Below are 26,561 nucleotides of genomic sequence, written 5' to 3'. Positions count from 1 at the left end.
GGGGGGGCAGGTGCGCGTGGGGATGCATAGAGGTGATGCTGGGGGTCGTCGTGGTAGGAGGCAGGTGTGGGTGGGTGTTGCCTGCTGCCCCCTCCGCGGGGCTGCAGTGTGGGGTGGGAGCGTGGTGCCGGTGACCCCGAGGGGCCTGTTTGCGGGGCCGGGGTGCGTGGGGATGTGAGCGGGTGGTGCCGGGGGTCATGGTGGTGGGGCAGGTGTGTGTCCTAGAGGCGTGGCCGCCGCTCTGCGTGGGTCGTCGGGGCCGCAGTGTGGGGTGGGAGCGTGGTTCTGTTCACCCGAGAGGGCTCTTGGCGGGGGACAGGGCTGCCTACGGCCATACCACCCTGAGAACGCCCGATCTCGTCTGATCTCGGAAGCTAAGCCTGGTCGGGCCCGGTTAGTACTTGGATGGGAGACCGCCTGGGAATACCAGGTGCTGTAGGCTTTTTGCCCTTGGCGGGGGCCGCGGGGCAGCCCCTGTTTTCTCGCCGCGGTGGTGCGGGTGGGCTGTTGCGGAGGGGCAGGTGTGTGCGGGTGAGGTCGGGGGTCGTCGTGGTGGGCTTGTGTGCTTTGCGGTTGTCTGGCGCTCTGCTCTGTGGGTGGGTGGGGCTGCAGCGTGGGGTGGGAGCGTGGTTGTGGTTAGGCGAGAGGACTTGGTGTGGGGCGGGGGGGCAGGTGCGCGTGGGGATGCATAGAGGTGATGCTGGGGGTCGTCGTGGTAGGAGGCAGGTGTGGGTGGGTGTTGCCTGCTGCCCCCTCCGCGGGGCTGCAGTGTGGGGTGGGAGCGTGGTGCCGGTGACCCCGAGGGGCCTGTTTGCGGGGCCGGGGTGCGTGGGGATGTGAGCGGGTGGTGCCGGGGGTCATGGTGGTGGGGCAGGTGTGTGTCCTAGAGGCGTGGCCGCCGCTCTGCGTGGGTCGTCGGGGCCGCAGTGTGGGGTGGGAGCGTGGTTCTGTTCACCCGAGAGGGCTCTTGGCGGGGGACAGGGCTGCCTACGGCCATACCACCCTGAGAACGCCCGATCTCGTCTGATCTCGGAAGCTAAGCCTGGTCGGGCCCGGTTAGTACTTGGATGGGAGACCGCCTGGGAATACCGGGTGCTGTAGGCTTTTTGCCCTTGGCGGGGGCCGCGGGGCAGCCCCTGTTTTCTCGCCGCGGTGGTGCGGGTGGGCTGTTGCGGAGGGGCAGGTGTGTGCGGGGTGAGGTCGGGGGTCGTCGTGGTGGGCTTGTGTGCTTTGCGGTTGTCTGGCGCTCTGCTCTGTGGGTGGGTGGGGCTGCAGCGTGGGGTGGGAGCGTGGTTGTGGTTAGGCGAGAGGACTTGGTGTGGGGCGGGGGGGCAGGTGCGCGTGGGGATGCATAGAGGTGATGCTGGGGGTCGTCGTGGTAGGAGGCAGGTGTGGGTGGGTGTTGCCTGCTGCCCCCTCCGCGGGGCTGCAGTGTGGGGTGGGAGCGTGGTGCCGGTGACCCCGAGGGGCCTGTTTGCGGGGCCGGGGTGCGTGGGGATGTGAGCGGGTGGTGCCGGGGGTCATGGTGGTGGGGCAGGTGTGTGTCCTAGAGGCGTGGCCGCCGCTCTGCGTGGGTCGTCGGGGCCGCAGTGTGGGGTGGGAGCGTGGTTCTGGTCACCCGAGAGGGCTCTTGGCGGGGGACAGGGCTGCCTACGGCCATACCACCCTGAGAACGCCCGATCTCGTCTGATCTCGGAAGCTAAGCAGGGTCGGGCCCGGTTAGTACTTGGATGGGAGACCGCCTGGGAATACCGGGTGCTGTAGGCTTTTTGCCCTTGGCGGGGGGCCGCGGGGCAGCCCCTGTTTTCTCGCCGCGGTGGTGCGGGTGGGCTGTTGCGGAGGGGCAGGTGTGTGCGGGTGAGGTCGGGGGTCGTCGTGGTGGGCTTGTGTGCTTTGCGGTTGTCTGGCGCTCTGCTCTGTGGGTGGGTGGGGCTGCAGCGTGGGGTGGGAGCGTGGTTGTGGTTAGGCGAGAGGACTTGGTGTGGGGCGGGGGGGGGCAGGTGCGCGTGGGGATGCATAGAGGTGATGCTGGGGGTCGTCGTGGTAGGAGGCAGGTGTGGGTGGGTGTTGCCTGCTGCCCCCTCCGCGGGGCTGCAGTGTGGGGTGGGAGCGTGGTGCCGGTGACCCCGAGGGGCCTGTTTGCGGGGCCGGGGTGCGTGGGGATGTGAGCGGGTGGTGCCGGGGGGTCATGGTGGTGGGGCAGGTGTGTGTCCTAGAGGCGTGGCCGCCGCTCTGCGTGGGTCGTCGGGGCCGCAGTGTGGGGTGGGAGCGTGGTTCTGGTCACCCGAGAGGGCTCTTGGCGGGGGGACAGGGCTGCCTACGGCCATACCACCCTGAGAACGCCCGATCTCGTCTGATCTCGGAAGCTAAGCCGGGTCGGGCCCCGGTTAGTACTTGGATGGGAGACCGCCTGGGAATACCGGGTGCTGTAGGCTTTTTGCCCTTGGCGGGGGCCGCGGGGCAGCCCCTGTTTTCTCGCCGCGGTGGTGCGGGTGGGCTGTTGCGGAGGGGCAGGTGTGTGCGGGTGAGGTCGGGGGTCGTCGTGGTGGGCTTGTGTGCTTTGCGGTTGTCTGGCGCTCTGCTCTGTGGGTGGGTGGGGCTGCAGCGTGGGGTGGGAGCGTGGTTGTGGTTAGGCGAGAGGACTTGGTGTGGGGCGGGGGGGCAGGTGCGCGTGGGGATGCATAGAGGTGATGCTGGGGGTCGTCGTGGTAGGAGGCAGGTGTGGGTGGGTGTTGCCTGCTGCCCCCTCCGCGGGGCTGCAGTGTGGGGTGGGAGCCGTGGTGCCGGTGACCCCGAGGGGCCTGTTTTGCGGGGCCGGGGTGCGTGGGGATGTGAGCGGGTGGTGCCGGGGGTCATGGTGGTGGGGCAGGTGTGTGTCCTAGAGGCGTGGCCGCCGCTCTGCGTGGGTCGTCGGGGCCGCAGTGTGGGGTGGGAGCGTGGTTCTGGTCACCCGAGAGGGCTCTTGGCGGGGGACAGGGCTGCCTACGGCCATACCACCCTGAGAACGCCCGATCTCGTCTGATCTCGGAAGCTAAGCCGGGTCGGGCTCCCGGTTAGTACTTGGATGGGAGACCGCCTGGGAATACCGGGTGCTGTAGGCTTTTTGCCCTTGGCGGGGGCCGCGGGGCAGCCCCTGTTTTCTCGCCGCGGTGGTGCGGGTGGGCTGTTGCGGAGGGGCAGGTGTGTACGGGTGAGGTCGGGGGTCGTCGTGGTGGGCTTGTGTGCTTTGCGGTTGTCTGGCGCTCTGCTCTGTGGGTGGGTGGGGCTGCAGCGTGGGGTGGGAGCGTGGTTGTGGTTAGGCGAGAGGACTTGGTGTGGGGCAGGGGTCAGGTGCGCGTGGGGATGCATAGAGGTGATGCTGGGGGTCGTCGTGGTAGGAGGCAGGTGTGGGTGGGTGTTGCCTGCTGCCCCCTCCGCGGGGCTGCAGTGTGGGGTGGGAGCGTGGTGCCGGTGACCCCGAGGGGCCTGTTTGCGGGGCCGGGGTGCGTGGGGATGTGAGCGGGTGGTGCCGGGGGTCATGGTGGTGGGGCAGGTGTGTGTCCTAGAGGCGTGGCCGCCGCTCTGCGTGGGTCGTCGGGGCCGCAGTGTGGGGTGGGAGCGTGGTTCTGGTCACCCGAGAGGGCTCTTGGCGGGGGACAGGGCTGCCTACGGCCATACCACCCTGAGAACGCCCGATCTCGTCTGATCTCGGAAGCTAAGCCGGGTCGGGCCCGGTTAGTACTTGGATGGGAGACCGCCTGGAATACCGGGTGCTGTAGGCTTTTTGCCCTTGGCGGGGGCCGCGGGGGCAGCCCCTGTTTTCTCGCCGCGGTGGTGCGGGTGGGCTGTTGCGGAGGGGCAGGTGTGTGCGGGTGAGGTCGGGGGTCGTCGTGGTGGGCTTGTGTGCTTTGCGGTTGTCTGGCGCTCTGCTCTGTGGGTGGGTGGGGGCTGCAGCGTGGGGTGGGAGCGTGGTTGTGGTTAGGCGAGAGGACTTGGTGTGGGGCGGGGGGGCAGGTGCGCGTGGGGATGCATAGAGGTGATGCTGGGGGTCGTCGTGGTAGGAGGCAGGTGTGGGTGGGTGTTGCCTGCTGCCCCCTCCGCGGGGCTGCAGTGTGGGGTGGGAGCGTGGTGCCGGTGACCCCGAGGGGCCTGTTTGCGGGGGCCGGGGTGCGTGGGGATGTGAGCGGGTGGTGGTGCCGGGGGTCATGGTGGTGGGGCAGGTGCGTGTCCTAGAGGCGTGGCCGCCGCTCTGCGTGGGTCGTCGGGGCCGCAGTGTGGGGTGGGAGCGTGGTTCTGTTCACCCGAGAGGGCTCTTGGCGGGGGGACAGGGCTGCCTACGGCCATACCACCCTGAGAACGCCCGATCTCGTCTGATCTCGGAAGCTAAGCAGGGTCGGGCCCGGTTAGTACTTGGATGGGGAGACCGCCTGGGAATACCGGGTGCTGTAGGCTTTTTGCCCTTGGCGGGGGCCGCGGGGCAGCCCCTGTTTTCTCGCCGCGGTGGTGCGGGTGGGCTGTTGCGGAGGGGCAGGTGTGTGCGGGTGAGGTCGGGGGTCGTCGTGGTGGGCTTGTGTGCTTTGCGGTTGTCTGGCGCTCTGCTCTGTGGGTGGGTGGGGCTGCAGCGTGGGGTGGGAGCGTGGTTGTGGTTAGGCGAGAGGACTTGGTGTGGGGCGGGGGGGCAGGTGCGCGTGGGGATGCATAGAGGTGATGCTGGGGGTCGTCGTGGTAGGAGGCAGGTGTGGGTGGGTGTTGCCTGCTGCCCCCTCCGCGGGGCTGCAGTGTGGGGTGGGAGCGTGGTGCCGGTGACCCCGAGGGGCCTGTTTGCGGGGCCGGGGTGCGTGGGGATGTGAGCGGGTGGTGCCGGGGGTCATGGTGGTGGGGCAGGTGTGTGTCCTAGAGGCGTGGCCGCCGCTCTGCGTGGGTCGTCGGGGCCGCAGTGTGGGGTGGGAGCGTGGTTCTGTTCACCCGAGAGGGCTCTTGGCGGGGGACAGGGCTGCCTACGGCCATACCACCCTGAGAACGCCCGATCTCGTCTGATCTCGGAAGCTAAGCCGGGTCGGGCCCGGTTAGTACTTGGATGGGAGACCGCCTGGGAATACCGGGTGCTGTAGGCTTTTTGCCCTTGGCGGGGGCCGCGGGGCAGCCCCTGTTTTCTCGCCGCGGTGGTGCGGGTGGGCTGTTGCGGAGGGGCAGGTGTGTGCGGGTGAGGTCGGGGGTCGTCGTGGTGGGCTTGTGTGCTTTGCGGTTGTCTGGCGCTCTGCTCTGTGGGTGGGTGGGGCTGCAGCGTGGGGTGGGAGCGTGGTTGTGGTTAGGCGAGAGGACTTGGTGTGGGGCAGGGGGGCAGGTGCGCGTGGGGATGCATAGAGGTGATGCTGGGGGTCGTCGTGGTAGGAGGCAGGTGTGGGTGGGTGTTGCCTGCTGCCCCCTCCGCGGGGCTGCAGTGTGGGGTGGGAGCGTGGTGCCGGTGACCCCGAGGGGCCTGTTTGCGGGGCCGGGGTGCGTGGGGATGTGAAGCGGGTGGTGCCGGGGGTCATGGTGGTGGGGCAGGTGTGTGTCCTAGAGGCGTGGCCGCCGCTCTGCGTGGGTCGTCGGGGCCGCAGTGTGGGGTGGGAGCGTGGTTCTGGTCACCCGAGAGGGCTCTTGGCGGGGGACAGGGCTGCCTACGGCCATACCACCCTGAGAACGCCCGATCTCGTCTGATCTCGGAAGCTAAGCCGGGTCGGGCCCGGTTAGTACTTGGATGGGAGACCGCCTGGGAATACCGGGTGCTGTAGGCTTTTTTGCCCTTGGCGGGGGCCGCGGGGCAGCCCCTGTTTTCTCGCCGCGGTGGTGCGGGTGGGCTGTTGCGGAGGGGCAGGTGTGTGCGGGTGAGGTCGGGGGTCGTCGTGGTGGGCTTGTGTGCTTTGCGGTTGTCTGGCGCTCTGCTCTGTGGGTGGGTGGGGCTGCAGCGTGGGGTGGGAGCGTGGTTGTGGTTAGGCGAGAGGACTTGGTGTGGGGCGGGGGGGGCAGGTGCGCGTGGGGATGCATAGAGGTGATGCTGGGGGTCGTCGTGGTAGGAGGCAGGTGTGGGTGGGTGTTGCCTGCTGCCCCCTCCGCGGGGCTGCAGTGTGGGGTGGGAGCGTGGTGCCGGTGACCCCGAGGGGCCTGTTTGCGGGGCCGGGGTGCGTGGGGATGTGAGCGGGTGGTGCCGGGGGTCATGGTGGTGGGGCAGGTGTGTGTCCTAGAGGCGTGGCCGCCGCTCTGCGTGGGTCGTCGGGGGCCGCAGTGTGGGGTGGGAGCGTGGTTCTGTTCACCCGAGAGGGCTCTTGGCGGGGGACAGGGCTGCCTACGGCCATACCACCCTGAGAACGCCCGATCTCGTCTGATCTCGGAAGCTAAGCAGGGTCGGGCCCGGTTAGTACTTGGATGGGAGACCGCCTGGGAATACCGGGTGCTGTAGGCTTTTTGCCCTTGGCGGGGGCCGCGGGGCAGCCCCTGTTTTCTCGCCGCGGTGGTGCGGGTGGGCTGTTGCGGAGGGGCAGGTGTGTGCGGGTGAGGTCGGGGGTCGTCGTGGTGGGCTTGTGTGCTTTGCGGTTGTCTGGCGCTCTGCTCTGTGGGTGGGTGGGGCTGCAGCGTGGGGTGGGAGCGTGGTTGTGGTTAGGCGAGAGGACTTGGTGTGGGGCGGGGGGGCAGGTGCGCGTGGGGATGCATAGAGGTGATGCTGGGGGTCGTCGTGGTAGGAGGCAGGTGTGGGTGGGTGTTGCCTGCTGCCCCCTCCGCGGGGGCTGCAGTGTGGGGTGGGAGCGTGGTGCCGGTGACCCCGAGGGGCCTGTTTGCGGGGCCGGGGGTGCGTGGGGATGTGAGCGGGTGGTGCCGGGGGTCATGGTGGTGGGGCAGGTGTGTGTCCTAGAGGCGTGGCCGCCGCTCTGCGTGGGTCGTCGGGGGCCGCAGTGTGGGGTGGGAGCGTGGTTCTGTTCACCCGAGAGGGCTCTTGGCGGGGGACAGGGCTGCCTACGGCCATACCACCCTGAGAACGCCCGATCTCGTCTGATCTCGGAAGCTAAGCCGGGTCGGGCCCGGTTAGTACTTGGATGGGAGACCGCCTGGGAATACCGGGTGCTGTAGGCTTTTTGCCCTTGGCGGGGGCCGCGGCCGCGGGGCAGCCCCTGTTTTCTCGCCGCGGTGGTGCGGGTGGGCTGTTGCGGAGGGGCAGGTGTGTGCGGGTGAGGTCGGGGGTCGTCGTGGTGGGCTTGTGTGCTTTGCGGTTGTCTGGCGCTCTGCTCTGTGGGTGGGTGGGGCTGCAGCGTGGGGTGGGAGCGTGGTTGTGGTTAGGCGAGAGGACTTGGTGTGGGGCGGGGGGGCAGGTGCGCGTGGGGATGCATAGAGGTGATGCTGGGGGTCGTCGTGGTAGGAGGCAGGTGTGGGTGGGTGTTGCCTGCTGCCCCCTCCGCGGGGCTGCAGTGTGGGGTGGGAGCGTGGTGCCGGTGACCCCGAGGGGCCTGTTTGCGGGGCCGGGGTGCGTGGGGATGTGAGCGGGTGGTGCCGGGGGTCATGGTGGTGGGGCAGGTGTGTGTCCTAGAGGCGTGGCCGCCGCTCTGCGTGGGTCGTCGGGGCCGCAGTGTGGTGGGGTGGGAGCGTGGTTCTGGTCACCCGAGAGGGCTCTTGGCGGGGGACAGGGCTGCCTACGGCCATACCACCCTGAGAACGCCCGATCTCGTCTGATCTCGGAAGCTAAGCCTGGTCGGGCCCGGTTAGTACTTGGATGGGAGACCGCCTGGGAATACCGGGTGCTGTAGGCTTTTTGCCCTTGGCGGGGGCCGCGGGGCAGCCCCTGTTTTCTCGCCGCGGTGGTGCGGGTGGGCTGTTGCGGAGGGGCAGGTGTGTGCGGGTGAGGTCGGGGGTCGTCGTGGTGGGCTTGTGTGCTTTGCGGTTGTCTGGCGCTCTGCTCTGTGGGTGGGTGGGGCTGCAGCGTGGGGTGGGAGCGTGGTTGTGGTTAGGCGAGAGGACTTGGTGTGGGGCGGGGGGGCAGGTGCGCGTGGGGATGCATAGAGGTGATGCTGGGGGTCGTCGTGGTAGGAGGCAGGTGTGGGTGGGTGTTGCCTGCTGCCCCCTCCGCGGGGCTGCAGTGTGGGGTGGGAGCGTGGTGCCGGTGACCCCGAGGGGCCTGTTTGCGGGGCCGGGGTGCGTGGGGATGTGAGCGGGTGGTGCCGGGGGTCATGGTGGTGGGGCAGGTGTGTGTCCTAGAGGCGTGGCCGCCGCTCTGCGTGGGTCGTCGGGGCCACAGTGTGGGGTGGGAGCGTGGTTCTGTTCACCCGAGAGGGCTCTTGGCGGGGACAGGGCTGCCTACGGCCATACCACCCTGAGAACGCCCGATCTCGTCTGATCTCGGAAGCTAAGCCGGGTCGGGCCCGGTTAGTACTTGGATGGGAGACCGCCTGGGAATACCGGGTGCTGTAGGCTTTTTGCCCTTGGCGGGGGCCGCGGGGCAGCCCCTGTTTTCTCGCCGCGGTGGTGCGGGTGGGCTGTTGCGGAGGGGCAGGTGTGTGCGGGTGAGGTCGGGGGTCGTCGTGGTGGGCTTGTGTGCTTTGCGATTGTCTGGCGCTCTGCTCTGTGGGTGGGTGGGGCTGCAGCGTGGGGTGGGAGCGTGGTTGTGGTTAGGCGAGAGGACTTGGTGTGGGGCGGGGGGGCAGGTGCGCGTGGGGATGCATAGAGGTGATGCTGGGGGTCGTCGTGGTAGGAGGCAGGTGGTGGGTGGGTGTTGCCTGCTGCCCCCTCCGCGGGGCTGCAGTGTGGGGTGGGAGCGTGGTGCCGGTGACCCCGAGGGGCCTGTTTGCGGGGCCGGGGTGCGTGGGGATGTGAGCGGGTGGTGCCGGGGGTCATGGTGGTGGGGCAGGTGTGTGTCCTAGAGGCGTGGCCGCCGCTCTGCGTGGGTCGTCGGGGCCGCAGTGTGGGGTGGGAGCGTGGTTCTGGTCACCCGAGAGGGCTCTTGGTGGGGACAGGGCTGCCTACGGCCATACCACCCTGAGAACGCCCGATCTCGTCTGATCTCGGAAGCTAAGCAGGGTCGGGCCCGGTTAGTACTTGGATGGGAGACCGCCTGGGAATACCGGGTGCTGTAGGCTTTTTGCCCTTGGCGGGGGCCGCGGGGCAGCCCCTGTTTTCTCGCCGCGGTGGTGCGGGTGGGCTGTTGCGGAGGGGCAGGTGTGTGCGGGTGAGGTCGGGGGTCGTCGTGGTGGGCTTGTGTGCTTTGCGGTTGTCTGGCGCTCTGCTCTGTGGGTGGGTGGGGCTGCAGCGTGGGGTGGGAGCGTGGTTGTGGTTAGGCGAGAGGACTTGGTGTGGGGCGGGGGGGCAGGTGCGCGTGGGGATGCATAGAGGTGATGCTGGGGGTCGTCGTGGTAGGAGGCAGGTGTGGGTGGGTGTTGCCTGCTGCCCCCTCCGCGGGGCTGCAGTGTGGGGTGGGAGCGTGGTGCCGGTGACCCCGAGGGGCCTGTTTGCGGGGCCGGGGTGCGTGGGGATGTGAGCGGGTGGTGCCGGGGGTCATGGTGGTGGGGCAGGTGTGTGTCCTAGAGGCGTGGCCGCCGCTCTGCGTGGGTCGTCGGGGCCGCAGTGTGGGGTGGGAGCGTGGTTCTGTTCACCCGAGAGGGCTCTTGGCGGGGACAGGGCTGCCTACGGCCATACCATCCTGAGAACGCCCGATCTCGTCTGATCTCGGAAGCTAAGCCTGGTCGGGCCCGGTTAGTACTTGGATGGGAGACCGCCTGGGAATACCGGGTGCTGTAGGCTTTTTGCCCTTGGCGGGGGCCGCGGGGCAGCCCCTGTTTTCTCGCCGCGGTGGTGCGGGTGGGCTGTTGCGGAGGGGCAGGTGTGTGCGGGTGAGGTCGGGGGTCGTCGTGGTGGGCTTGTGTGCTTTGCGGTTGTCTGGCGCTCTGCTCTGTGGGTGGGTGGGGCTGCAGCGTGGGGTGGGAGCGTGGTTGTGGTTAGGCGAGAGGACTTGGTGTGGGGCGGGGGGGGCAGGTGCGCGTGGGGATGCATAGAGGTGATGCTGGGGGTCGTCGTGGTAGGAGACAGGTGTGGGTGGGTGTTGCCTGCTGCCCCCTCCGCGGGGCTGCAGTGTGGGGTGGGAGCGTGGTGCCGGTGACCCCGAGGGGCCTGTTTGCGGGGCCGGGGTGCGTGGGGATGTGAGCGGGTGGTGCCGGGGGTCATGGTGGTGGGGCAGGTGTGTGTCCTAGAGGCGTGGCCGCCGCTCTGCGTGGGTCGTCGGGGCCGCAGTGTGGGGTGGGAGCGTGGTTCTGGTCACCCGAGAGGGCTCTTGGCGGGGGACAGGGCTGCCTACGGCCATACCACCCTGAGAATGCCCGATCTCGTCTGATCTCGGAAGCTAAGCAGGGTCGGGTCCGGTTAGTACTTGGATGGGAGACCGCCTGGGAATACCGGGTGCTGTAGGCTTTTTGCCCTTGGCGGGGGCCGCGGGGCAGCCCCTGTTTTCTCGCCGCGGTGGTGCGGGTGGGCTGTTGCGGAGGGGCAGGTGTGTGCGGGTGAGGTCGGGGGTCGTCGTGGTGGGCTTGTGTGCTTTGCGGTTGTCTGGCGCTCTGCTCTGTGGGTGGGTGGGGCTGCAGCGTGGGGTGGGAGCGTGGTTGTGGTTAGGCGAGAGGACTTGGTGTGGGGCGGGGGGGCAGGTGCGCGTGGGGATGCATAGAGGTGATGCTGGGGGTCGTCGTGGTAGGAGGCAGGTGTGGGTGGGTGTTGCCTGCTGCCCCCTCCGCGGGGCTGCAGTGTGGGGTGGGAGCGTGGTGCCGGTGACCCCGAGGGGCCTGTTTGCGGGGCCGGGGTGCGTGGGGATGTGAGCGGGTGGTGCCGGGGGTCATGGTGGTGGGGCAGGTGTGTGTCCTAGAGGCGTGGCCGCCGCTCTGCGTGGGTCGTCGGGGCCGCAGTGTGGGGTGGGAGCGTGGTTCTGTTCACCCGAGAGGGCTCTTGGCGGGGGACAGGGCTGCCTACGGCCATACCACCCTGAGAACGCCCGATCTCGTCTGATCTCGGAAGCTAAGCCGGGTCGGGCCCGGTTAGTACTTGGATGGGAGACCGCCTGGGAATACCGGGTGCTGTAGGCTTTTTGCCCTTGGCGGGGGCCGCGGGGCAGCCCCTGTTTTCTCGCCGCGGTGGTGCGGGTGGGCTGTTGCGGAGGGGCAGGTGTGTGCGGGTGAGGTCGGGGGTCGTCGTGGTGGGCTTGTGTGCTTTGCGGTTGTCTGGCGCTCTGCTCTGTGGGTGGGTGGGGCTGCAGCGTGGGGTGGGAGCGTGGTTGTGGTTAGGCGAGAGGACTTGGTGTGGGGCGGGGGGGCAGGTGCGCGTGGGGATGCATAGAGGTGATGCTGGGGGTCGTCGTGGTAGGAGGCAGGTGTGGGTGGGTGTTGCCTGCTGCCCCCTCCGCGGGGCTGCAGTGTGGGGTGGGAGCGTGGTGCCGGTGACCCCGAGGGGCCTGTTTGCGGGGCCGGGGTGCGTGGGGATGTGAGCGGGTGGTGCCGGGGGTCATGGTGGTGGGGCAGGTGTGTGTCCTAGAGGCGTGGCCGCCGCTCTGCGTGGGTCGTCGGGGCCGCAGTGTGGGGTGGGAGCGTGGTTCTGTTCACCCGAGAGGGCTCTTGGCGGGGGACAGGGCTGCCTACGGCCATACCACCCTGAGAACGCCCGATCTCGTCTGATCTCGGAAGCTAAGCCGGGTCGGGCCCGGTTAGTACTTGGATGGGAGACCGCCTGGGAATACCGGGTGCTGTAGGCTTTTTGCCCTTGGCGGGGGCCGCGGGGCAGCCCCTGTTTTCTCGCCGCGGTGGTGCGGGTGGGCTGTTGCGGAGGGGCAGGTGTGTGCGGGTGAGGTCGGGGGTCGTCGTGGTGGGCTTGTGTGCTTTGCGGTTGTCTGGCGCTCTGCTCTGTGGGTGGGTGGGGCTGCAGCGTGGGGTGGGAGCGTGGTTGTGGTTAGGCGAGAGGACTTGGTGTGGGGCGGGGGGGCAGGTGCGCGTGGGGATGCATAGAGGTGATGCTGGGGGTCGTCGTGGTAGGAGGCAGGTGTGGGTGGGTGTTGCCTGCTGCCCCCTCCGCGGGGCTGCAGTGTGGGGTGGGAGCGTGGTGCCGGTGACCCCGAGGGGCCTGTTTGCGGGGCCGGGGTGCGTGGGGATGTGAGCGGGTGGTGCCGGGGGTCATGGTGGTGGGGCAGGTGTGTGTCCTAGAGGCGTGGCCGCCGCTCTGCGTGGGTCGTCGGGGCCACAGTGTGGGGTGGGAGCGTGGTTCTGTTCACCCGAGAGGGCTCTTGGCGGGGACAGGGCTGCCTACGGCCATACCACCCTGAGAACGCCCGATCTCGTCTGATCTCGGAAGCTAAGCCGGGTCGGGCCCGGTTAGTACTTGGATGGGAGACCGCCTGGGAATACCGGGTGCTGTAGGCTTTTTGCCCTTGGCGGGGGCCGCGGGGCAGCCCCTGTTTTCTCGCCGCGGTGGTGCGGGTGGGCTGTTGCGGAGGGGCAGGTGTGTGCGGGTGAGGTCGGGGGTCGTCGTGGTGGGCTTGTGTGCTTTGCGATTGTCTGGCGCTCTGCTCTGTGGGTGGGTGGGGCTGCAGCGTGGGGTGGGAGCGTGGTTGTGGTTAGGCGAGAGGACTTGGTGTGGGGCGGGGGGGCAGGTGCGCGTGGGGATGCATAGAGGTGATGCTGGGGGTCGTCGTGGTAGGAGGCAGGTGTGGGTGGGTGTTGCCTGCTGCCCCCTCCGCGGGGCTGCAGTGTGGGGTGGGAGCGTGGTGCCGGTGACCCCGAGGGGCCTGTTTGCGGGGCCGGGGTGCGTGGGGATGTGAGCGGGTGGTGCCGGGGGTCATGGTGGTGGGGCAGGTGTGTGTCCTAGAGGCGTGGCCGCCGCTCTGCGTGGGTCGTCGGGGCCGCAGTGTGGGGTGGGAGCGTGGTTCTGGTCACCCGAGAGGGCTCTTGGTGGGGACAGGGCTGCCTACGGCCATACCACCCTGAGAACGCCCGATCTCGTCTGATCTCGGAAGCTAAGCAGGGTCGGGCCCGGTTAGTACTTGGATGGGAGACCGCCTGGGAATACCGGGTGCTGTAGGCTTTTTGCCCTTGGCGGGGGCCGCGGGGCAGCCCCTGTTTTCTCGCCGCGGTGGTGCGGGTGGGCTGTTGCGGAGGGGCAGGTGTGTGCGGGTGAGGTCGGGGGTCGTCGTGGTGGGCTTGTGTGCTTTGCGGTTGTCTGGCGCTCTGCTCTGTGGGTGGGTGGGGCTGCAGCGTGGGGTGGGAGCGTGGTTGTGGTTAGGCGAGAGGACTTGGTGTGGGGCGGGGGGGCAGGTGCGCGTGGGGATGCATAGAGGTGATGCTGGGGGTCGTCGTGGTAGGAGGCAGGTGTGGGTGGGTGTTGCCTGCTGCCCCCTCCGCGGGGCTGCAGTGTGGGGTGGGAGCGTGGTGCCGGTGACCCCGAGGGGCCTGTTTGCGGGGCCGGGGTGCGTGGGGATGTGAGCGGGTGGTGCCGGGGGTCATGGTGGTGGGGCAGGTGTGTGTCCTAGAGGCGTGGCCGCCGCTCTGCGTGGGTCGTCGGGGCCGCAGTGTGGGGTGGGAGCGTGGTTCTGTTCACCCGAGAGGGCTCTTGGCGGGGACAGGGCTGCCTACGGCCATACCATCCTGAGAACGCCCGATCTCGTCTGATCTCGGAAGCTAAGCCGGGTCGGGCCCGGTTAGTACTTGGATGGGAGACCGCCTGGGAATACCGGGTGCTGTAGGCTTTTTGCCCTTGGCGGGGGCCGCGGGGCAGCCCCTGTTTTCTCGCCGCGGTGGTGCGGGTGGGCTGTTGCGGAGGGGCAGGTGTGTGCGGGTGAGGTCGGGGGTCGTCGTGGTGGGCTTGTGTGCTTTGCGGTTGTCTGGCGCTCTGCTCTGTGGGTGGGTGGGGCTGCAGCGTGGGGTGGGAGCGTGGTTGTGGTTAGGCGAGAGGACTTGGTGTGGGGCGGGGGGGCAGGTGCGCGTGGGGATGCATAGAGGTGATGCTGGGGGTCGTCGTGGTAGGAGGCAGGTGTGGGTGGGTGTTGCCTGCTGCCCCCTCCGCGGGGCTGCAGTGTGGGGTGGGAGCGTGGTGCCGGTGACCCCGAGGGGCCTGTTTGCGGGGCCGGGGTGCGTGGGGATGTGAGCGGGTGGTGCCGGGGGTCATGGTGGTGGGGCAGGTGTGTGTCCTAGAGGCGTGGCCGCCGCTCTGCGTGGGTCGTCGGGGCCGCAGTGTGGGGTGGGAGCGTGGTTCTGGTCACCCGAGAGGGCTCTTGGCGGGGGACAGGGCTGCCTACGGTCATACCACCCTGAGAACGCCCGATCTCGTCTGATCTCGGAAGCTAAGCAGGGTCGGGTCCGGTTAGTACTTGGATGGGAGACCGCCTGGGAATACCGGGTGCTGTAGGCTTTTTGCCCTTGGCGGGGGCCGCGGGGCAGCCCCTGTTTTCTCGCCGCGGTGGTGCGGGTGGGCTGTTGCGGAGGGGCAGGTGTGTGCGGGTGAGGTCGGGGGTCGTCGTGGTGGGCTTGTGTGCTTTGCGGTTGTCTGGCGCTCTGCTCTGTGGGTGGGTGGGGCTGCAGCGTGGGGTGGGAGCGTGGTTGTGGTTAGGCGAGAGGACTTGGTGTGGGGCGGGGGGGCAGGTGCGCGTGGGGATGCATAGAGGTGATGCTGGGGGTCGTCGTGGTAGGAGGCAGGTGTGGGTGGGTGTTGCCTGCTGCCCCCTCCGCGGGGCTGCAGTGTGGGGTGGGAGCGTGGTGCCGGTGACCCCGAGGGGCCTGTTTGCGGGGCCGGGGTGCGTGGGGATGTGAGCGGGTGGTGCCGGGGGTCATGGTGGTGGGGCAGGTGTGTGTCCTAGAGGCGTGGCCGCCGCTCTGCGTGGGTCGTCGGGGCCGCAGTGTGGGGTGGGAGCGTGGTTCTGGTCACCCGAGAGGGCTCTTGGCGGGGGACAGGGCTGCCTACGGCCATACCACCCTGAGAACGCCCGATCTCGTCTGATCTCGGAAGCTAAGCCGGGTCGGGCCCGGTTAGTACTTGGATGGGAGACCGCCTGGGAATACCGGGTGCTGTAGGCTTTTTGCCCTTGGCGGGGGCCGCGGGGCAGCCCCTGTTTTCTCGCCGCGGTGGTGCGGGTGGGCTGTTGCGGAGGGGCAGGTGTGTGCGGGTGAGGTCGGGGGTCGTCGTGGTGGGCTTGTGTGCTTTGCGGTTGTCTGGCGCTCTGCTCTGTGGGTGGGTGGGGCTGCAGCGTGGGGTGGGAGCGTGGTTGTGGTTAGGCGAGAGGACTTGGTGTGGGGCGGGGGGGCAGGTGCGCGTGGGGATGCATAGAGGTGATGCTGGGGGTCGTCGTGGTAGGAGGCAGGTGTGGGTGGGTGTTGCCTGCTGCCCCCTCCGCGGGGCTGCAGTGTGGGGTGGGAGCGTGGTGCCGGTGACCCCGAGGGGCCTGTTTGCGGGGCCGGGGTGCGTGGGGATGTGAGCGGGTGGTGCCGGGGGTCATGGTGGTGGGGCAGGTGTGTGTCCTAGAGGCGTGGCCGCCGCTCTGCGTGGGTCGTCGGGGCCGCAGTGTGGGGTGGGAGCGTGGTTCTGTTCACCCGAGAGGGCTCTTGGCGGGGGACAGGGCTGCCTACGGCCATACCACCCTGAGAACGCCCGATCTCGTCTGATCTCGGAAGCTAAGCCGGGTCGGGCCCGGTTAGTACTTGGATGGGAGACCGCCTGGGAATACCGGGTGCTGTAGGCTTTTTGCCCTTGGCGGGGGCCGCGGGGCAGCCCCTGTTTTCTCGCCGCGGTGGTGCGGGTGGGCTGTTGCGGAGGGGCAGGTGTGTGCGGGTGAGGTCGGGGGTCGTCGTGGTGGGCTTGTGTGCTTTGCGGTTGTCTGGCGCTCTGCTCTGTGGGTGGGTGGGGCTGCAGCGTGGGGTGGGAGCGTGGTTGTGGTTAGGCGAGAGGACTTGGTGTGGGGCGGGGGGGCAGGTGCGCGTGGGGATGCATAGAGGTGATGCTGGGGGTCGTCGTGGTAGGAGGCAGGTGTGGGTGGGTGTTGCCTGCTGCCCCCTCCGCGGGGCTGCAGTGTGGGGTGGGAGCGTGGTGCCGGTGACCCCGAGGGGCCTGTTTGCGGGGCCGGGGTGCGTGGGGATGTGAGCGGGTGGTGCCGGGGGTCATGGTGGTGGGGCAGGTGTGTGTCCTAGAGGCGTGGCCGCCGCTCTGCGTGGGTCGTCGGGGCCGCAGTGTGGGGTGGGAGCGTGGTTCTGGTCACCCGAGAGGGCTCTTGGCGGGGGACAGGGCTGCCTACGGCCATACCACCCTGAGAACGCCCGATCTCGTCTGATCTCGGAAGCTAAGCCTGGTCGGGCCCGGTTAGTACTTGGATGGGAGACCGCCTGGGAATACCGGGTGCTGTAGGCTTTTTGCCCTTGGCGGGGGCCGCGGGGCAGCCCCTGTTTTCTCGCCGCGGTGGTGCGGGTGGGCTGTTGCGGAGGGGCAGGTGTGTGCGGGTGAGGTCGGGGGTCGTCGTGGTGGGCTTGTGTGCTTTGCGGTTGTCTGGCGCTCTGCTCTGTGGGTGGGTGGGGCTGCAGCGTGGGGTGGGAGCGTGGTTGTGGTTAGGCGAGAGGACTTGGTGTGGGGCGGGGGGGCAGGTGCGCGTGGGGATGCATAGAGGTGATGCTGGGGGTCGTCGTGGTAGGAGGCAGGTGTGGGTGGGTGTTGCCTGCTGCCCCCTCCGCGGGGCTGCAGTGTGGGGTGGGAGCGTGGTGCCGGTGACCCCGAGGGGCCTGTTTGCGGGGCCGGGGTGCGTGGGGATGTGAGCGGGTGGTGCCGGGGGTCATGGTGGTGGGGCAGGTGTGTGTCCTAGAGGCGTGGCCGCCGCTCTGCGTGGGTCGTCGGGGCCACAGTGTGGGGTGGGAGCGTGGTTCTGTTCACCCGAGAGGGCTCTTGGCGGGGACAGGGCTGCCTACGGCCATACCACCCTGAGAACGCCCGATCTCGTCTGATCTCGGAAGCTAAGCCGGGTCGGGCCCGGTTAGTACTTGGATGGGAGACCGCCTGGGAATACCGGGTGCTGTAGGCTTTTTGCCCTTGGCGGGGGCCGCGGGGCAGCCCCTGTTTTCTCGCCGCGGTGGTGCGGGTGGGCTGTTGCGGAGGGGCAGGTGTGTGCGGGTGAGGTCGGGGGTCGTCGTGGTGGGCTTGTGTGCTTTGCGATTGTCTGGCGCTCTGCTCTGTGGGTGGGTGGGGCTGCAGCGTGGGGTGGGAGCGTGGTTGTGGTTAGGCGAGAGGACTTGGTGTGGGGCGGGGGGGCAGGTGCGCGTGGGGATGCATAGAGGTGATGCTGGGGGTCGTCGTGGTAGGAGGCAGGTGTGGGTGGGTGTTGCCTGCTGCCCCCTCCGCGGGGCTGCAGTGTGGGGTGGGAGCGTGGTGCCGGTGACCCCGAGGGGCCTGTTTGCGGGGCCGGGGTGCGTGGGGATGTGAGCGGGTGGTGCCGGGGGTCATGGTGGTGGGGCAGGTGTGTGTCCTAGAGGCGTGGCCGCCGCTCTGCGTGGGTCGTCGGGGCCGCAGTGTGGGGTGGGAGCGTGGTTCTGTTCACCCGAGAGGGCTCTTGGCGGGGACAGGGCTGCCTACGGCCATACCATCCTGAGAACGCCCGATCTCGTCTGATCTCGGAAGCTAAGCCGGGTCGGGCCCGGTTAGTACTTGGATGGGAGACCGCCTGGGAATACCGGGTGCTGTAGGCTTTTTGCCCTTGGCGGGGGCCGCGGGGCAGCCCCTGTTTTCTCGCCGCGGTGGTGCGGGTGGGCTGTTGCGGAGGGGCAGGTGTGTGCGGGTGAGGTCGGGGGTCGTCGTGGTGGGCTTGTGTGCTTTGCGGTTGTCTGGCGCTCTGCTCTGTGGGTGGGTGGGGCTGCAGCGTGGGGTGGGAGCGTGGTTGTGGTTAGGCGAGAGGACTTGGTGTGGGGCGGGGGGGCAGGTGCGCGTGGGGATGCATAGAGGTGATGCTGGGGGTCGTCGTGGTAGGAGGCAGGTGTGGGTGGGTGTTGCCTGCTGCCCCCTCCGCGGGGCTGCAGTGTGGGGTGGGAGCGTGGTGCCGGTGACCCCGAGGGGCCTGTTTGCGGGGCCGGGGTGCGTGGGGATGTGAGCGGGTGGTGCCGGGGGTCATGGTGGTGGGGCAGGTGTGTGTCCTAGAGGCGTGGCCGCCGCTCTGCGTGGGTCGTCGGGGCCGCAGTGTGGGGTGGGAGCGTGGTTCTGGTCACCCGAGAGGGCTCTTGGCGGGGGACAGGGCTGCCTACGGCCATACCACCCTGAGAACGCCCGATCTCGTCTGATCTCGGAAGCTAAGCCGGGTCGGGCCCGGTTAGTACTTGGATGGGAGACCGCCTGGGAATACCGGGTGCTGTAGGCTTTTTGCCCTTGGCGGGGGCCGCGGGGCAGCCCCTGTTTTCTCGCCGCGGTGGTGCGGGTGGGCTGTTGCGGAGGGGCAGGTGTGTGCGGGTGAGGTCGGGGGTCGTCGTGGTGGGCTTGTGTGCTTTGCGGTTGTCTGGCGCTCTGCTCTGTGGGTGGGTGGGGCTGCAGCGTGGGGTGGGAGCGTGGTTGTGGTTAGGCGAGAGGACTTGGTGTGGGGCGGGGGGGCAGGTGCGCGTGGGGATGCATAGAGGTGATGCTGGGGGTCGTCGTGGTAGGAGGCAGGTGTGGGTGGGTGTTGCCTGCTGCCCCCTCCGCGGGGCTGCAGTGTGGGGTGGGAGCGTGGTGCCGGTGACCCCGAGGGGCCTGTTTGCGGGGCCGGGGTGCGTGGGGATGTGAGCGGGTGGTGCCGGGGGTCATGGTGGTGGGGCAGGTGTGTGTCCTAGAGGCGTGGCCGCCGCTCTGCGTGGGTCGTCGGGGCCGCAGTGTGGGGTGGGAGGTGGTTCTGGTCACCCGAGAGGGCTCTTGGCGGGGGACAGGGCTGCCTACGGCCATACCACCCTGAGAACGCCCGATCTCGTCTGATCTCGGAAGCTAAGCCTGGTCGGGCCCGGTTAGTACTTGGATGGGAGACCGCCTGGGAATACCGGGTGCTGTAGGCTTTTTGCCCTTGGCGGGGGCCGCGGGGCAGCCCCTGTTTTCTCGCCGCGGTGGTGCGGGTGGGCTGTTGCGGAGGGGCAGGTGTGTGCGGGTGAGGTCGGGGGTCGTCGTGGTGGGCTTGTGTGCTTTGCGATTGTCTGGCGCTCTGCTCTGTGGGTGGGTGGGGCTGCAGCGTGGGGTGGGAGCGTGGTTGTGGTTAGGCGAGAGGACTTGGTGTGGGGCGGGGGGGCAGGTGCGCGTGGGGATGCATAGAGGTGATGCTGGGGGTCGTCGTGGTAGGAGGCAGGTGTGGGTGGGTGTTGCCTGCTGCCCCCTCCGCGGGGCTGCAGTGTGGGGTGGTGAGCGTGGTGCCGGTGACCCCGAGGGGCCTGTTTGCGGGGCCGGGGTGCGTGGGGATGTGAGCGGGTGGTGCCGGGGGTCATGGTGGTGGGGCAGGTGTGTGTCCTAGAGGCGTGGCCGCCGCTCTGCGTGGGTCGTCGGGGCCGCAGTGTGGGGTGGGAGCGTGGTTCTGTTCACCCGAGAGGGCTCTTGGCGGGGACAGGGCTGCCTACGGCCATACCACCCTGAGAACGCCCGATCTCGTCTGATCTCGGAAGCTAAGCAGGGTCGGGCCCGGTTAGTACTTGGATGGGAGACCGCCTGGGAATACCGGGTGCTGTAGGCTTTTTGCCCTTGGCGGGGGCCGCGGGGCAGCCCCTGTTTTCTCGCCGCGGTGGTGCGGGTGGGCTGTTGCGGAGGGGCAGGTGTGTGCGGGTGAGGTCGGGGGTCGTCGTGGTGGGCTTGTGTGCTTTGCGATTGTCTGGCGCTCTGCTCTGTGGGTGGGTGGGGCTGCAGCGTGGGGTGGGAGCGTGGTTGTGGTTAGGCGAGAGGACTTGGTGTGGGGCGGGGGGGCAGGTGCGCGTGGGGATGCATAGAGGTGATGCTGGGGGTCGTCGTGGTAGGAGGCAGGTGTGGGTGGGTGTTGCCTGCTGCCCCCTCCGCGGGGCTGCAGTGTGGGGTGGGAGCGTGGTGCCGGTGATCCCGAGGGGCCTGTTTGCGGGGCCGGGGTGCGTGGGGATGTGAGCGGGTGGTGCCGGGGGTCATGGTGGTGGGGCAGGTGTGTGTCCTAGAGGCGTGGCCGCCGCTCTGCGTGGGTCGTCGGGGCCGCAGTGTGGGGTGGGAGCGTGGTTCTGGTCACCCGAGAGGGCTCTTGGCGGGGACAGGGCTGCCTACGGCCATACCATCCTGAGAACGCCCGATCTCGTCTGATCTCGGAAGCTAAGCCGGGTCGGGCCCGGTTAGTACTTGGATGGGAGACCGCCTGGGAATACCGGGTGCTGTAGGCTTTTTGCCCTTGGCGGGGGCCGCGGGGCAGCCCCTGTTTTCTCGCCGCGGTGGTGCGGGTGGGCTGTTGCGGAGGGGCAGGTGTGTGCGGGTGAGGTCGGGGGTCGTCGTGGTGGGCTTGTGTGCTTTGCGGTTGTCTGGCGCTCTGCTCTGTGGGTGGGTGGGGCTGCAGCGTGGGGTGGGAGCGTGGTTGTGGTTAGGCGAGAGGACTTGGTGTGGGGCGGGGGGGCAGGTGCGCGTGGGGATGCATAGAGGTGATGCTGGGGGTCGTCGTGGTAGGAGGCAGGTGTGGGTGGGTGTTGCCTGCTGCCCCCTCCGCGGGGCTGCAGTGTGGGGTGGGAGCGTGGTGCCGGTGACCCCGAGGGGCCTGTTTGCGGGGCCGGGGTGCGTGGGGATGTGAGCGGGTGGTGCCGGGGGTCATGGTGGTGGGGCAGGTGTGTGTCCTAGAGGCGTGGCCGCCGCTCTGCGTGGGTCGTCGGGGCCGCAGTGTGGGGTGGGAGCGTGGTTCTGGTCACCCGAGAGGGCTCTTGGCGGGGGACAGGGCTGCCTACGGTCATACCACCCTGAGAACGCCCGATCTCGTCTGATCTCGGAAGCTAAGCAGGGTCGGGTCCGGTTAGTACTTGGATGGGAGACCGCCTGGGAATACCGGGTGCTGTAGGCTTTTTGCCCTTGGCGGGGGCCGCGGGGCAGCCCCTGTTTTCTCGCCGCGGTGGTGCGGGTGGGCTGTTGCGGAGGGGCAGGTGTGTGCGGGTGAGGTCGGGGGTCGTCGTGGTGGGCTTGTGTGCTTTGCGGTTGTCTGGCGCTCTGCTCTGTGGGTGGGTGGGGCTGCAGCGTGGGGTGGGAGCGTGGTTGTGGTTAGGCGAGAGGACTTGGTGTGGGGCGGGGGGGCAGGTGCGCGTGGGGATGCATAGAGGTGATGCTGGGGGTCGTCGTGGTAGGAGGCAGGTGTGGGTGGGTGTTGCCTGCTGCCCCCTCCGCGGGGCTGCAGTGTGGGGTGGGAGCGTGGTGCCGGTGACCCCGAGGGGCCTGTTTGCGGGGCCGGGGTGCGTGGGGATGTGAGCGGGTGGTGCCGGGGGTCATGGTGGTGGGGCAGGTGTGTGTCCTAGAGGCGTGGCCGCCGCTCTGCGTGGGTCGTCGGGGCCGCAGTGTGGGGTGGGAGCGTGGTTCTGGTCACCCGAGAGGGCTCTTGGCGGGGGACAGGGCTGCCTACGGCCATACCACCCTGAGAACGCCCGATCTCGTCTGATCTCGGAAGCTAAGCCGGGTCGGGCCCGGTTAGTACTTGGATGGGAGACCGCCTGGGAATACCGGGTGCTGTAGGCTTTTTGCCCTTGGCGGGGGCCGCGGGGCAGCCCCTGTTTTCTCGCCGCGGTGGTGCGGGTGGGCTGTTGCGGAGGGGCAGGTGTGTGCGGGTGAGGTCGGGGGTCGTCGTGGTGGGCTTGTGTGCTTTGCGGTTGTCTGGCGCTCTGCTCTGTGGGTGGGTGGGGCTGCAGCGTGGGGTGGGAGCGTGGTTGTGGTTAGGCGAGAGGACTTGGTGTGGGGCGGGGGGGCAGGTGCGCGTGGGGATGCATAGAGGTGATGCTGGGGGTCGTCGTGGTAGGAGGCAGGTGTGGGTGGGTGTTGCCTGCTGCCCCCTCCGCGGGGCTGCAGTGTGGGGTGGGAGCGTGGTGCCGGTGACCCCGAGGGGCCTGTTTGCGGGGCCGGGGTGCGTGGGGATGTGAGCGGGTGGTGCCGGGGGTCATGGTGGTGGGGCAGGTGTGTGTCCTAGAGGCGTGGCCGCCGCTCTGCGTGGGTCGTCGGGGCCGCAGTGTGGGGTGGGAGCGTGGTTCTGGTCACCCGAGAGGGCTCTTGGCGGGGGACAGGGCTGCCTACGGCCATACCACCCTGAGAACGCCCGATCTCGTCTGATCTCGGAAGCTAAGCCTGGTCGGGCCCGGTTAGTACTTGGATGGGAGACCGCCTGGGAATACCGGGTGCTGTAGGCTTTTTGCCCTTGGCGGGGGCCGCGGGGCAGCCCCTGTTTTCTCGCCGCGGTGGTGCGGGTGGGCTGTTGCGGAGGGGCAGGTGTGTGCGGGTGAGGTCGGGGGTCGTCGTGGTGGGCTTGTGTGCTTTGCGGTTGTCTGGCGCTCTGCTCTGTGGGTGGGTGGGGCTGCAGCGTGGGGTGGGAGCGTGGTTGTGGTTAGGCGAGAGGACTTGGTGTGGGGCGGGGGGGCAGGTGCGCGTGGGGATGCATAGAGGTGATGCTGGGGGTCGTCGTGGTAGGAGGCAGGTGTGGGTGGGTGTTGCCTGCTGCCCCCTCCGCGGGGCTGCAGTGTGGGGTGGGAGCGTGGTGCCGGTGACCCCGAGGGGCCTGTTTGCGGGGCCGGGGTGCGTGGGGATGTGAGCGGGTGGTGCCGGGGGTCATGGTGGTGGGGCAGGTGTGTGTCCTAGAGGCGTGGCCGCCGCTCTGCGTGGGTCGTCGGGGCCGCAGTGTGGGGTGGGAGCGTGGTTCTGGTCACCCGAGAGGGCTCTTGGCGGGGACAGGGCTGCCTACGGCCATACCACCCTGAGAACGCCCGATCTCGTCTGATCTCGGAAGCTAAGCAGGGTCGGGCCCGGTTAGTACTTGGATGGGAGACCGCCTGGGAATACCGGGTGCTGTAGGCTTTTTGCCCTTGGCGGGGGCCGCGGGGCAGCCCCTGTTTTCTCGCCGCGGTGGTGCGGGTGGGCTGTTGCGGAGGGGCAGGTGTGTGCGGGTGAGGTCGGGGGTCGTCGTGGTGGGCTTGTGTGCTTTGCGATTGTCTGGCGCTCTGCTCTGTGGGTGGGTGGGGCTGCAGCGTGGGGTGGGAGCGTGGTTGTGGTTAGGCGAGAGGACTTGGTGTGGGGCGGGGGGGCAGGTGCGCGTGGGGATGCATAGAGGTGATGCTGGGGGTCGTCGTGGTAGGAGGCAGGTGTGGGTGGGTGTTGCCTGCTGCCCCCTCCGCGGGGCTGCAGTGTGGGGTGGGAGCGTGGTGCCGGTGATCCCGAGGGGCCTGTTTGCGGGGCCGGGGTGCGTGGGGATGTGAGCGGGTGGTGCCGGGGGTCATGGTGGTGGGGCAGGTGTGTGTCCTAGAGGCGTGGCCGCCGCTCTGCGTGGGTCGTCGGGGCCGCAGTGTGGGGTGGGAGCGTGGTTCTGGTCACCCGAGAGGGCTCTTGGCGGGGACAGGGCTGCCTACGGCCATACCACCCTGAGAACGCCCGATCTCGTCTGATCTCGGAAGCTAAGCAGGGTCGGGCCCGGTTAGTACTTGGATGGGAGACCGCCTGGGAATACCGGGTGCTGTAGGCTTTTTGCCCTTGGCGGGGGCCGCGGGGCAGCCCCTGTTTTCTCGCCGCGGTGGTGCGGGTGGGCTGTTGCGGAGGGGCAGGTGTGTGCGGGTGAGGTCGGGGGTCGTCGTGGTGGGCTTGTGTGCTTTGCGATTGTCTGGCGCTCTGCTCTGTGGGTGGGTGGGGCTGCAGCGTGGGGTGGGAGCGTGGTTGTGGTTAGGCGAGAGGACTTGGTGTGGGGCGGGGGGGCAGGTGCGCGTGGGGATGCATAGAGGTGATGCTGGGGGTCGTCGTGGTAGGAGGCAGGTGTGGGTGGGTGTTGCCTGCTGCCCCCTCCGCGGGGCTGCAGTGTGGGGTGGGAGCGTGGTGCCGGTGACCCCGAGGGGCCTGTTTGCGGGGCCGGGGTGCGTGGGGATGTGAGCGGGTGGTGCCGGGGGTCATGGTGGTGGGGCAGGTGTGTGTCCTAGAGGCGTGGCCGCCGCTCTGCGTGGGTCGTCGGGGCCGCAGTGTGGGGTGGGAGCGTGGTTCTGGTCACCCGAGAGGGCTCTTGGCGGGGGACAGGGCTGCCTACGGTCATACCACCCTGAGAACGCCCGATCTCGTCTGATCTCGGAAGCTAAGCAGGGTCGGGTCCGGTTAGTACTTGGATGGGAGACCGCCTGGGAATACCGGGTGCTGTAGGCTTTTTGCCCTTGGCGGGGGCCGCGGGGCAGCCCCTGTTTTCTCGCCGCGGTGGTGCGGGTGGGCTGTTGCGGAGGGGCAGGTGTGTGCGGGTGAGGTCGGGGGTCGTCGTGGTGGGCTTGTGTGCTTTGCGGTTGTCTGGCGCTCTGCTCTGTGGGTGGGTGGGGCTGCAGCGTGGGGTGGGAGCGTGGTTGTGGTTAGGCGAGAGGACTTGGTGTGGGGCGGGGGGGCAGGTGCGCGTGGGGATGCATAGAGGTGATGCTGGGGGTCGTCGTGGTAGGAGGCAGGTGTGGGTGGGTGTTGCCTGCTGCCCCCTCCGCGGGGCTGCAGTGTGGGGTGGGAGCGTGGTGCCGGTGACCCCGAGGGGCCTGTTTGCGGGGCCGGGGTGCGTGGGGATGTGAGCGGGTGGTGCCGGGGGTCATGGTGGTGGGGCAGGTGTGTGTCCTAGAGGCGTGGCCGCCGCTCTGCGTGGGTCGTCGGGGCCGCAGTGTGGGGTGGGAGCGTGGTTCTGGTCACCCGAGAGGGCTCTTGGCGGGGGACAGGGCTGCCTACGGCCATACCACCCTGAGAACGCCCGATCTCGTCTGATCTCGGAAGCTAAGCCTGGTCGGGCCCGGTTAGTACTTGGATGGGAGACCGCCTGGGAATACCGGGTGCTGTAGGCTTTTTGCCCTTGGCGGGGGCCGCGGGGCAGCCCCTGTTTTCTCGCCGCGGTGGTGCGGGTGGGCTGTTGCGGAGGGGCAGGTGTGTGCGGGTGAGGTCGGGGGTCGTCGTGGTGGGCTTGTGTGCTTTGCGGTTGTCTGGCGCTCTGCTCTGTGGGTGGGTGGGGCTGCAGCGTGGGGTGGGAGCGTGGTTGTGGTTAGGCGAGAGGACTTGGTGTGGGGCGGGGGGGGCAGGTGCGCGTGGGGATGCATAGAGGTGATGCTGGGGGTCGTCGTGGTAGGAGGCAGGTGTGGGTGGGTGTTGCCTGCTGCCCCCTCCGCAGGGCTGCACTGTGGGGTGGGAGCGTGGTGCCGGTGACCCCGAGGGGCCTGTTTGCGGGGCCGGGGTGCGTGGGGATGTGAGCGGGTGGTGCCGGGGGTCATGGTGGTGGGGCAGGTGTGTGTCCTAGAGGTGTGGCCGCCGCTCTGCGTGGGTCGTCGGGGCCGCAGTGTGGGGTGGGAGCGTGGTTCTGGTCACCCGAGAGGGCTCTTGGCGGGGACAGGGCTGCCTACGGCCATACCACCCTGAGAACGCCCGATCTCGTCTGATCTCGGAAGCTAAGCCTGGTCGGGCCCGGTTAGTACTTGGATGGGAGACCGCCTGGGAATACCGGGTGCTGTAGGCTTTTTGCCCTTGGCGGGGGCCGCGGGGCAGCCCCTGTTTTCTCGCCGCGGTGGTGCGGGTGGGCTGTTGCGGAGGGGCAGGTGTGTGCGGGTGAGGTCGGGGGTCGTCGTGGTGGGCTTGTGTGCTTTGCGGTTGTCTGGCGCTCTGCTCTGTGGGTGGGTGGGGCTGCAGCGTGGGGTGGGAGCGTGGTTGTGGTTAGGCGAGAGGACTTGGTGTGGGGCGGGGGGGCAGGTGCGCGTGGGGATGCATAGAGGTGATGCTGGGGGTCGTCGTGGTAGGAGGCAGGTGTGGGTGGGTGTTGCCTGCTGCCCCCTCCGCGGGGCTGCAGTGTGGGGTGGGAGCGTGGTGCCGGTGACCCCGAGGGGCCTGTTTGCGGGGCCGGGGTGCGTGGGGATGTGAGCGGGTGGTGCCGGGGGTCATGGTGGTGGGGCAGGTGTGTGTCCTAGAGGTGTGGCCGCCGCTCTGCGTGGGTCGTCGGGGCCGCAGTGTGGGGTGGGAGCGTGGTTCTGGTCACCCGAGAGGGCTCTTGGCGGGGACAGGGCTGCCTACGGCCATACCACCCTGAGAACGCCCGATCTCGTCTGATCTCGGAAGCTAAGCCGGGTCGGGCCCGGTTAGTACTTGGATGGGAGACCGCCTGGGAATACCGGGTGCTGTAGGCTTTTTGCCCTTGGCGGGGGCCGCGGGGCAGCCCCTGTTTTCTCGCCGCGGTGGTGCGGGTGGGCTGTTGCGGAGGGGCAGGTGTGTGCGGGTGAGGTCGGGGGTCGTCGTGGTGGGCTTGTGTGCTTTGCGGTTGTCTGGCGCTCTGCTCTGTGGGTGGGTGGGGCTGCAGCGTGGGGTGGGAGCGTGGTTGTGGTTAGGCGAGAGGACTTGGTGTGGGGCGGGGGGGCAGGTGCGCGTGGGGATGCATAGAGGTGATGCTGGGGGTCGTCGTGGTAGGA

At 69.1% G+C, this 26,561-nt stretch overlaps 40 non-coding genes across 40 annotated transcripts; all 40 read left to right on the top strand.

Moving 5' to 3' along the window:
- Nucleotides 1-323: 323 nt before the first annotated feature.
- Nucleotides 324-442, top strand: LOC128149690 (5S ribosomal RNA). The gene has a single exon (XR_008237746.1). It is a non-coding gene; the product is annotated as a 5S ribosomal RNA (ribosomal RNA).
- A 543-nt stretch (nt 443-985) lies between these two features.
- On the top strand, nt 986-1,104 carry LOC128149707 (5S ribosomal RNA). The gene has a single exon (XR_008237766.1). It is a non-coding gene; the product is annotated as a 5S ribosomal RNA (ribosomal RNA).
- Nucleotides 1,105-1,648: 544 nt separating this feature from the next.
- Nucleotides 1,649-1,767, top strand: LOC128149708 (5S ribosomal RNA). The gene has a single exon (XR_008237768.1). It is a non-coding gene; the product is annotated as a 5S ribosomal RNA (ribosomal RNA).
- Nucleotides 1,768-2,315: 548 nt separating this feature from the next.
- On the top strand, nt 2,316-2,435 carry LOC128149715 (5S ribosomal RNA). The gene has a single exon (XR_008237776.1). It is a non-coding gene; the product is annotated as a 5S ribosomal RNA (ribosomal RNA).
- Nucleotides 2,436-2,980: 545 nt separating this feature from the next.
- Nucleotides 2,981-3,101, top strand: LOC128149717 (5S ribosomal RNA). Its single transcript, XR_008237778.1, has one exon. It is a non-coding gene; the product is annotated as a 5S ribosomal RNA (ribosomal RNA).
- A 542-nt stretch (nt 3,102-3,643) lies between these two features.
- On the top strand, nt 3,644-3,761 carry LOC128149718 (5S ribosomal RNA). The gene has a single exon (XR_008237780.1). It is a non-coding gene; the product is annotated as a 5S ribosomal RNA (ribosomal RNA).
- Nucleotides 3,762-4,311: 550 nt separating this feature from the next.
- LOC128149694 (5S ribosomal RNA) lies at nt 4,312-4,431 on the top strand. Its single transcript, XR_008237751.1, has one exon. It is a non-coding gene; the product is annotated as a 5S ribosomal RNA (ribosomal RNA).
- A 543-nt stretch (nt 4,432-4,974) lies between these two features.
- Nucleotides 4,975-5,093, top strand: LOC128149790 (5S ribosomal RNA). The gene has a single exon (XR_008237853.1). It is a non-coding gene; the product is annotated as a 5S ribosomal RNA (ribosomal RNA).
- Nucleotides 5,094-5,637: 544 nt separating this feature from the next.
- Nucleotides 5,638-5,756, top strand: LOC128149789 (5S ribosomal RNA). The gene has a single exon (XR_008237852.1). It is a non-coding gene; the product is annotated as a 5S ribosomal RNA (ribosomal RNA).
- Nucleotides 5,757-6,302: 546 nt separating this feature from the next.
- Nucleotides 6,303-6,421, top strand: LOC128149697 (5S ribosomal RNA). Its single transcript, XR_008237754.1, has one exon. It is a non-coding gene; the product is annotated as a 5S ribosomal RNA (ribosomal RNA).
- A 546-nt stretch (nt 6,422-6,967) lies between these two features.
- Nucleotides 6,968-7,086, top strand: LOC128149788 (5S ribosomal RNA). Its single transcript, XR_008237851.1, has one exon. It is a non-coding gene; the product is annotated as a 5S ribosomal RNA (ribosomal RNA).
- Nucleotides 7,087-7,638: 552 nt separating this feature from the next.
- Nucleotides 7,639-7,757, top strand: LOC128149706 (5S ribosomal RNA). Its single transcript, XR_008237765.1, has one exon. It is a non-coding gene; the product is annotated as a 5S ribosomal RNA (ribosomal RNA).
- A 542-nt stretch (nt 7,758-8,299) lies between these two features.
- On the top strand, nt 8,300-8,418 carry LOC128149787 (5S ribosomal RNA). The gene has a single exon (XR_008237850.1). It is a non-coding gene; the product is annotated as a 5S ribosomal RNA (ribosomal RNA).
- Nucleotides 8,419-8,961: 543 nt separating this feature from the next.
- LOC128149686 (5S ribosomal RNA) lies at nt 8,962-9,080 on the top strand. Its single transcript, XR_008237741.1, has one exon. It is a non-coding gene; the product is annotated as a 5S ribosomal RNA (ribosomal RNA).
- Nucleotides 9,081-9,622: 542 nt separating this feature from the next.
- On the top strand, nt 9,623-9,741 carry LOC128149716 (5S ribosomal RNA). The gene has a single exon (XR_008237777.1). It is a non-coding gene; the product is annotated as a 5S ribosomal RNA (ribosomal RNA).
- Nucleotides 9,742-10,285: 544 nt separating this feature from the next.
- On the top strand, nt 10,286-10,404 carry LOC128149685 (5S ribosomal RNA). The gene has a single exon (XR_008237740.1). It is a non-coding gene; the product is annotated as a 5S ribosomal RNA (ribosomal RNA).
- A 543-nt stretch (nt 10,405-10,947) lies between these two features.
- On the top strand, nt 10,948-11,066 carry LOC128149786 (5S ribosomal RNA). The gene has a single exon (XR_008237849.1). It is a non-coding gene; the product is annotated as a 5S ribosomal RNA (ribosomal RNA).
- A 543-nt stretch (nt 11,067-11,609) lies between these two features.
- On the top strand, nt 11,610-11,728 carry LOC128149785 (5S ribosomal RNA). The gene has a single exon (XR_008237848.1). It is a non-coding gene; the product is annotated as a 5S ribosomal RNA (ribosomal RNA).
- Nucleotides 11,729-12,270: 542 nt separating this feature from the next.
- On the top strand, nt 12,271-12,389 carry LOC128149784 (5S ribosomal RNA). Its single transcript, XR_008237847.1, has one exon. It is a non-coding gene; the product is annotated as a 5S ribosomal RNA (ribosomal RNA).
- Nucleotides 12,390-12,931: 542 nt separating this feature from the next.
- On the top strand, nt 12,932-13,050 carry LOC128149791 (5S ribosomal RNA). Its single transcript, XR_008237854.1, has one exon. It is a non-coding gene; the product is annotated as a 5S ribosomal RNA (ribosomal RNA).
- A 542-nt stretch (nt 13,051-13,592) lies between these two features.
- Nucleotides 13,593-13,711, top strand: LOC128149689 (5S ribosomal RNA). Its single transcript, XR_008237745.1, has one exon. It is a non-coding gene; the product is annotated as a 5S ribosomal RNA (ribosomal RNA).
- A 543-nt stretch (nt 13,712-14,254) lies between these two features.
- On the top strand, nt 14,255-14,373 carry LOC128149684 (5S ribosomal RNA). The gene has a single exon (XR_008237739.1). It is a non-coding gene; the product is annotated as a 5S ribosomal RNA (ribosomal RNA).
- Nucleotides 14,374-14,916: 543 nt separating this feature from the next.
- LOC128149783 (5S ribosomal RNA) lies at nt 14,917-15,035 on the top strand. The gene has a single exon (XR_008237846.1). It is a non-coding gene; the product is annotated as a 5S ribosomal RNA (ribosomal RNA).
- Nucleotides 15,036-15,578: 543 nt separating this feature from the next.
- Nucleotides 15,579-15,697, top strand: LOC128149782 (5S ribosomal RNA). Its single transcript, XR_008237845.1, has one exon. It is a non-coding gene; the product is annotated as a 5S ribosomal RNA (ribosomal RNA).
- A 543-nt stretch (nt 15,698-16,240) lies between these two features.
- LOC128149705 (5S ribosomal RNA) lies at nt 16,241-16,359 on the top strand. Its single transcript, XR_008237764.1, has one exon. It is a non-coding gene; the product is annotated as a 5S ribosomal RNA (ribosomal RNA).
- A 542-nt stretch (nt 16,360-16,901) lies between these two features.
- Nucleotides 16,902-17,020, top strand: LOC128149781 (5S ribosomal RNA). Its single transcript, XR_008237844.1, has one exon. It is a non-coding gene; the product is annotated as a 5S ribosomal RNA (ribosomal RNA).
- A 542-nt stretch (nt 17,021-17,562) lies between these two features.
- Nucleotides 17,563-17,681, top strand: LOC128149688 (5S ribosomal RNA). The gene has a single exon (XR_008237744.1). It is a non-coding gene; the product is annotated as a 5S ribosomal RNA (ribosomal RNA).
- A 543-nt stretch (nt 17,682-18,224) lies between these two features.
- Nucleotides 18,225-18,343, top strand: LOC128149778 (5S ribosomal RNA). Its single transcript, XR_008237842.1, has one exon. It is a non-coding gene; the product is annotated as a 5S ribosomal RNA (ribosomal RNA).
- Nucleotides 18,344-18,885: 542 nt separating this feature from the next.
- On the top strand, nt 18,886-19,004 carry LOC128149704 (5S ribosomal RNA). The gene has a single exon (XR_008237763.1). It is a non-coding gene; the product is annotated as a 5S ribosomal RNA (ribosomal RNA).
- Nucleotides 19,005-19,547: 543 nt separating this feature from the next.
- LOC128149779 (5S ribosomal RNA) lies at nt 19,548-19,666 on the top strand. Its single transcript, XR_008237843.1, has one exon. It is a non-coding gene; the product is annotated as a 5S ribosomal RNA (ribosomal RNA).
- A 542-nt stretch (nt 19,667-20,208) lies between these two features.
- LOC128149687 (5S ribosomal RNA) lies at nt 20,209-20,327 on the top strand. Its single transcript, XR_008237742.1, has one exon. It is a non-coding gene; the product is annotated as a 5S ribosomal RNA (ribosomal RNA).
- Nucleotides 20,328-20,870: 543 nt separating this feature from the next.
- On the top strand, nt 20,871-20,989 carry LOC128149683 (5S ribosomal RNA). Its single transcript, XR_008237738.1, has one exon. It is a non-coding gene; the product is annotated as a 5S ribosomal RNA (ribosomal RNA).
- A 543-nt stretch (nt 20,990-21,532) lies between these two features.
- On the top strand, nt 21,533-21,651 carry LOC128149777 (5S ribosomal RNA). The gene has a single exon (XR_008237841.1). It is a non-coding gene; the product is annotated as a 5S ribosomal RNA (ribosomal RNA).
- Nucleotides 21,652-22,194: 543 nt separating this feature from the next.
- On the top strand, nt 22,195-22,313 carry LOC128149703 (5S ribosomal RNA). Its single transcript, XR_008237762.1, has one exon. It is a non-coding gene; the product is annotated as a 5S ribosomal RNA (ribosomal RNA).
- Nucleotides 22,314-22,855: 542 nt separating this feature from the next.
- On the top strand, nt 22,856-22,974 carry LOC128149768 (5S ribosomal RNA). Its single transcript, XR_008237832.1, has one exon. It is a non-coding gene; the product is annotated as a 5S ribosomal RNA (ribosomal RNA).
- A 542-nt stretch (nt 22,975-23,516) lies between these two features.
- On the top strand, nt 23,517-23,635 carry LOC128149756 (5S ribosomal RNA). The gene has a single exon (XR_008237821.1). It is a non-coding gene; the product is annotated as a 5S ribosomal RNA (ribosomal RNA).
- Nucleotides 23,636-24,178: 543 nt separating this feature from the next.
- Nucleotides 24,179-24,297, top strand: LOC128149682 (5S ribosomal RNA). The gene has a single exon (XR_008237736.1). It is a non-coding gene; the product is annotated as a 5S ribosomal RNA (ribosomal RNA).
- Nucleotides 24,298-24,840: 543 nt separating this feature from the next.
- On the top strand, nt 24,841-24,959 carry LOC128149702 (5S ribosomal RNA). The gene has a single exon (XR_008237760.1). It is a non-coding gene; the product is annotated as a 5S ribosomal RNA (ribosomal RNA).
- A 543-nt stretch (nt 24,960-25,502) lies between these two features.
- Nucleotides 25,503-25,621, top strand: LOC128149701 (5S ribosomal RNA). Its single transcript, XR_008237759.1, has one exon. It is a non-coding gene; the product is annotated as a 5S ribosomal RNA (ribosomal RNA).
- Nucleotides 25,622-26,163: 542 nt separating this feature from the next.
- LOC128149776 (5S ribosomal RNA) lies at nt 26,164-26,282 on the top strand. Its single transcript, XR_008237840.1, has one exon. It is a non-coding gene; the product is annotated as a 5S ribosomal RNA (ribosomal RNA).
- The last annotated feature ends 279 nt before the right edge of the window (nt 26,283-26,561 follow it).

The sequence above is a fragment of the Harpia harpyja genome, chromosome 12 (assembly GCF_026419915.1).
Source record: "Harpia harpyja isolate bHarHar1 chromosome 12, bHarHar1 primary haplotype, whole genome shotgun sequence".
Lineage (NCBI taxonomy): Eukaryota > Metazoa > Chordata > Aves > Accipitriformes > Accipitridae > Harpia > Harpia harpyja.
The sequence above is the reverse complement of the archived record's forward strand: the minus strand, read 5'-3'. Positions and strand labels throughout refer to the sequence as shown.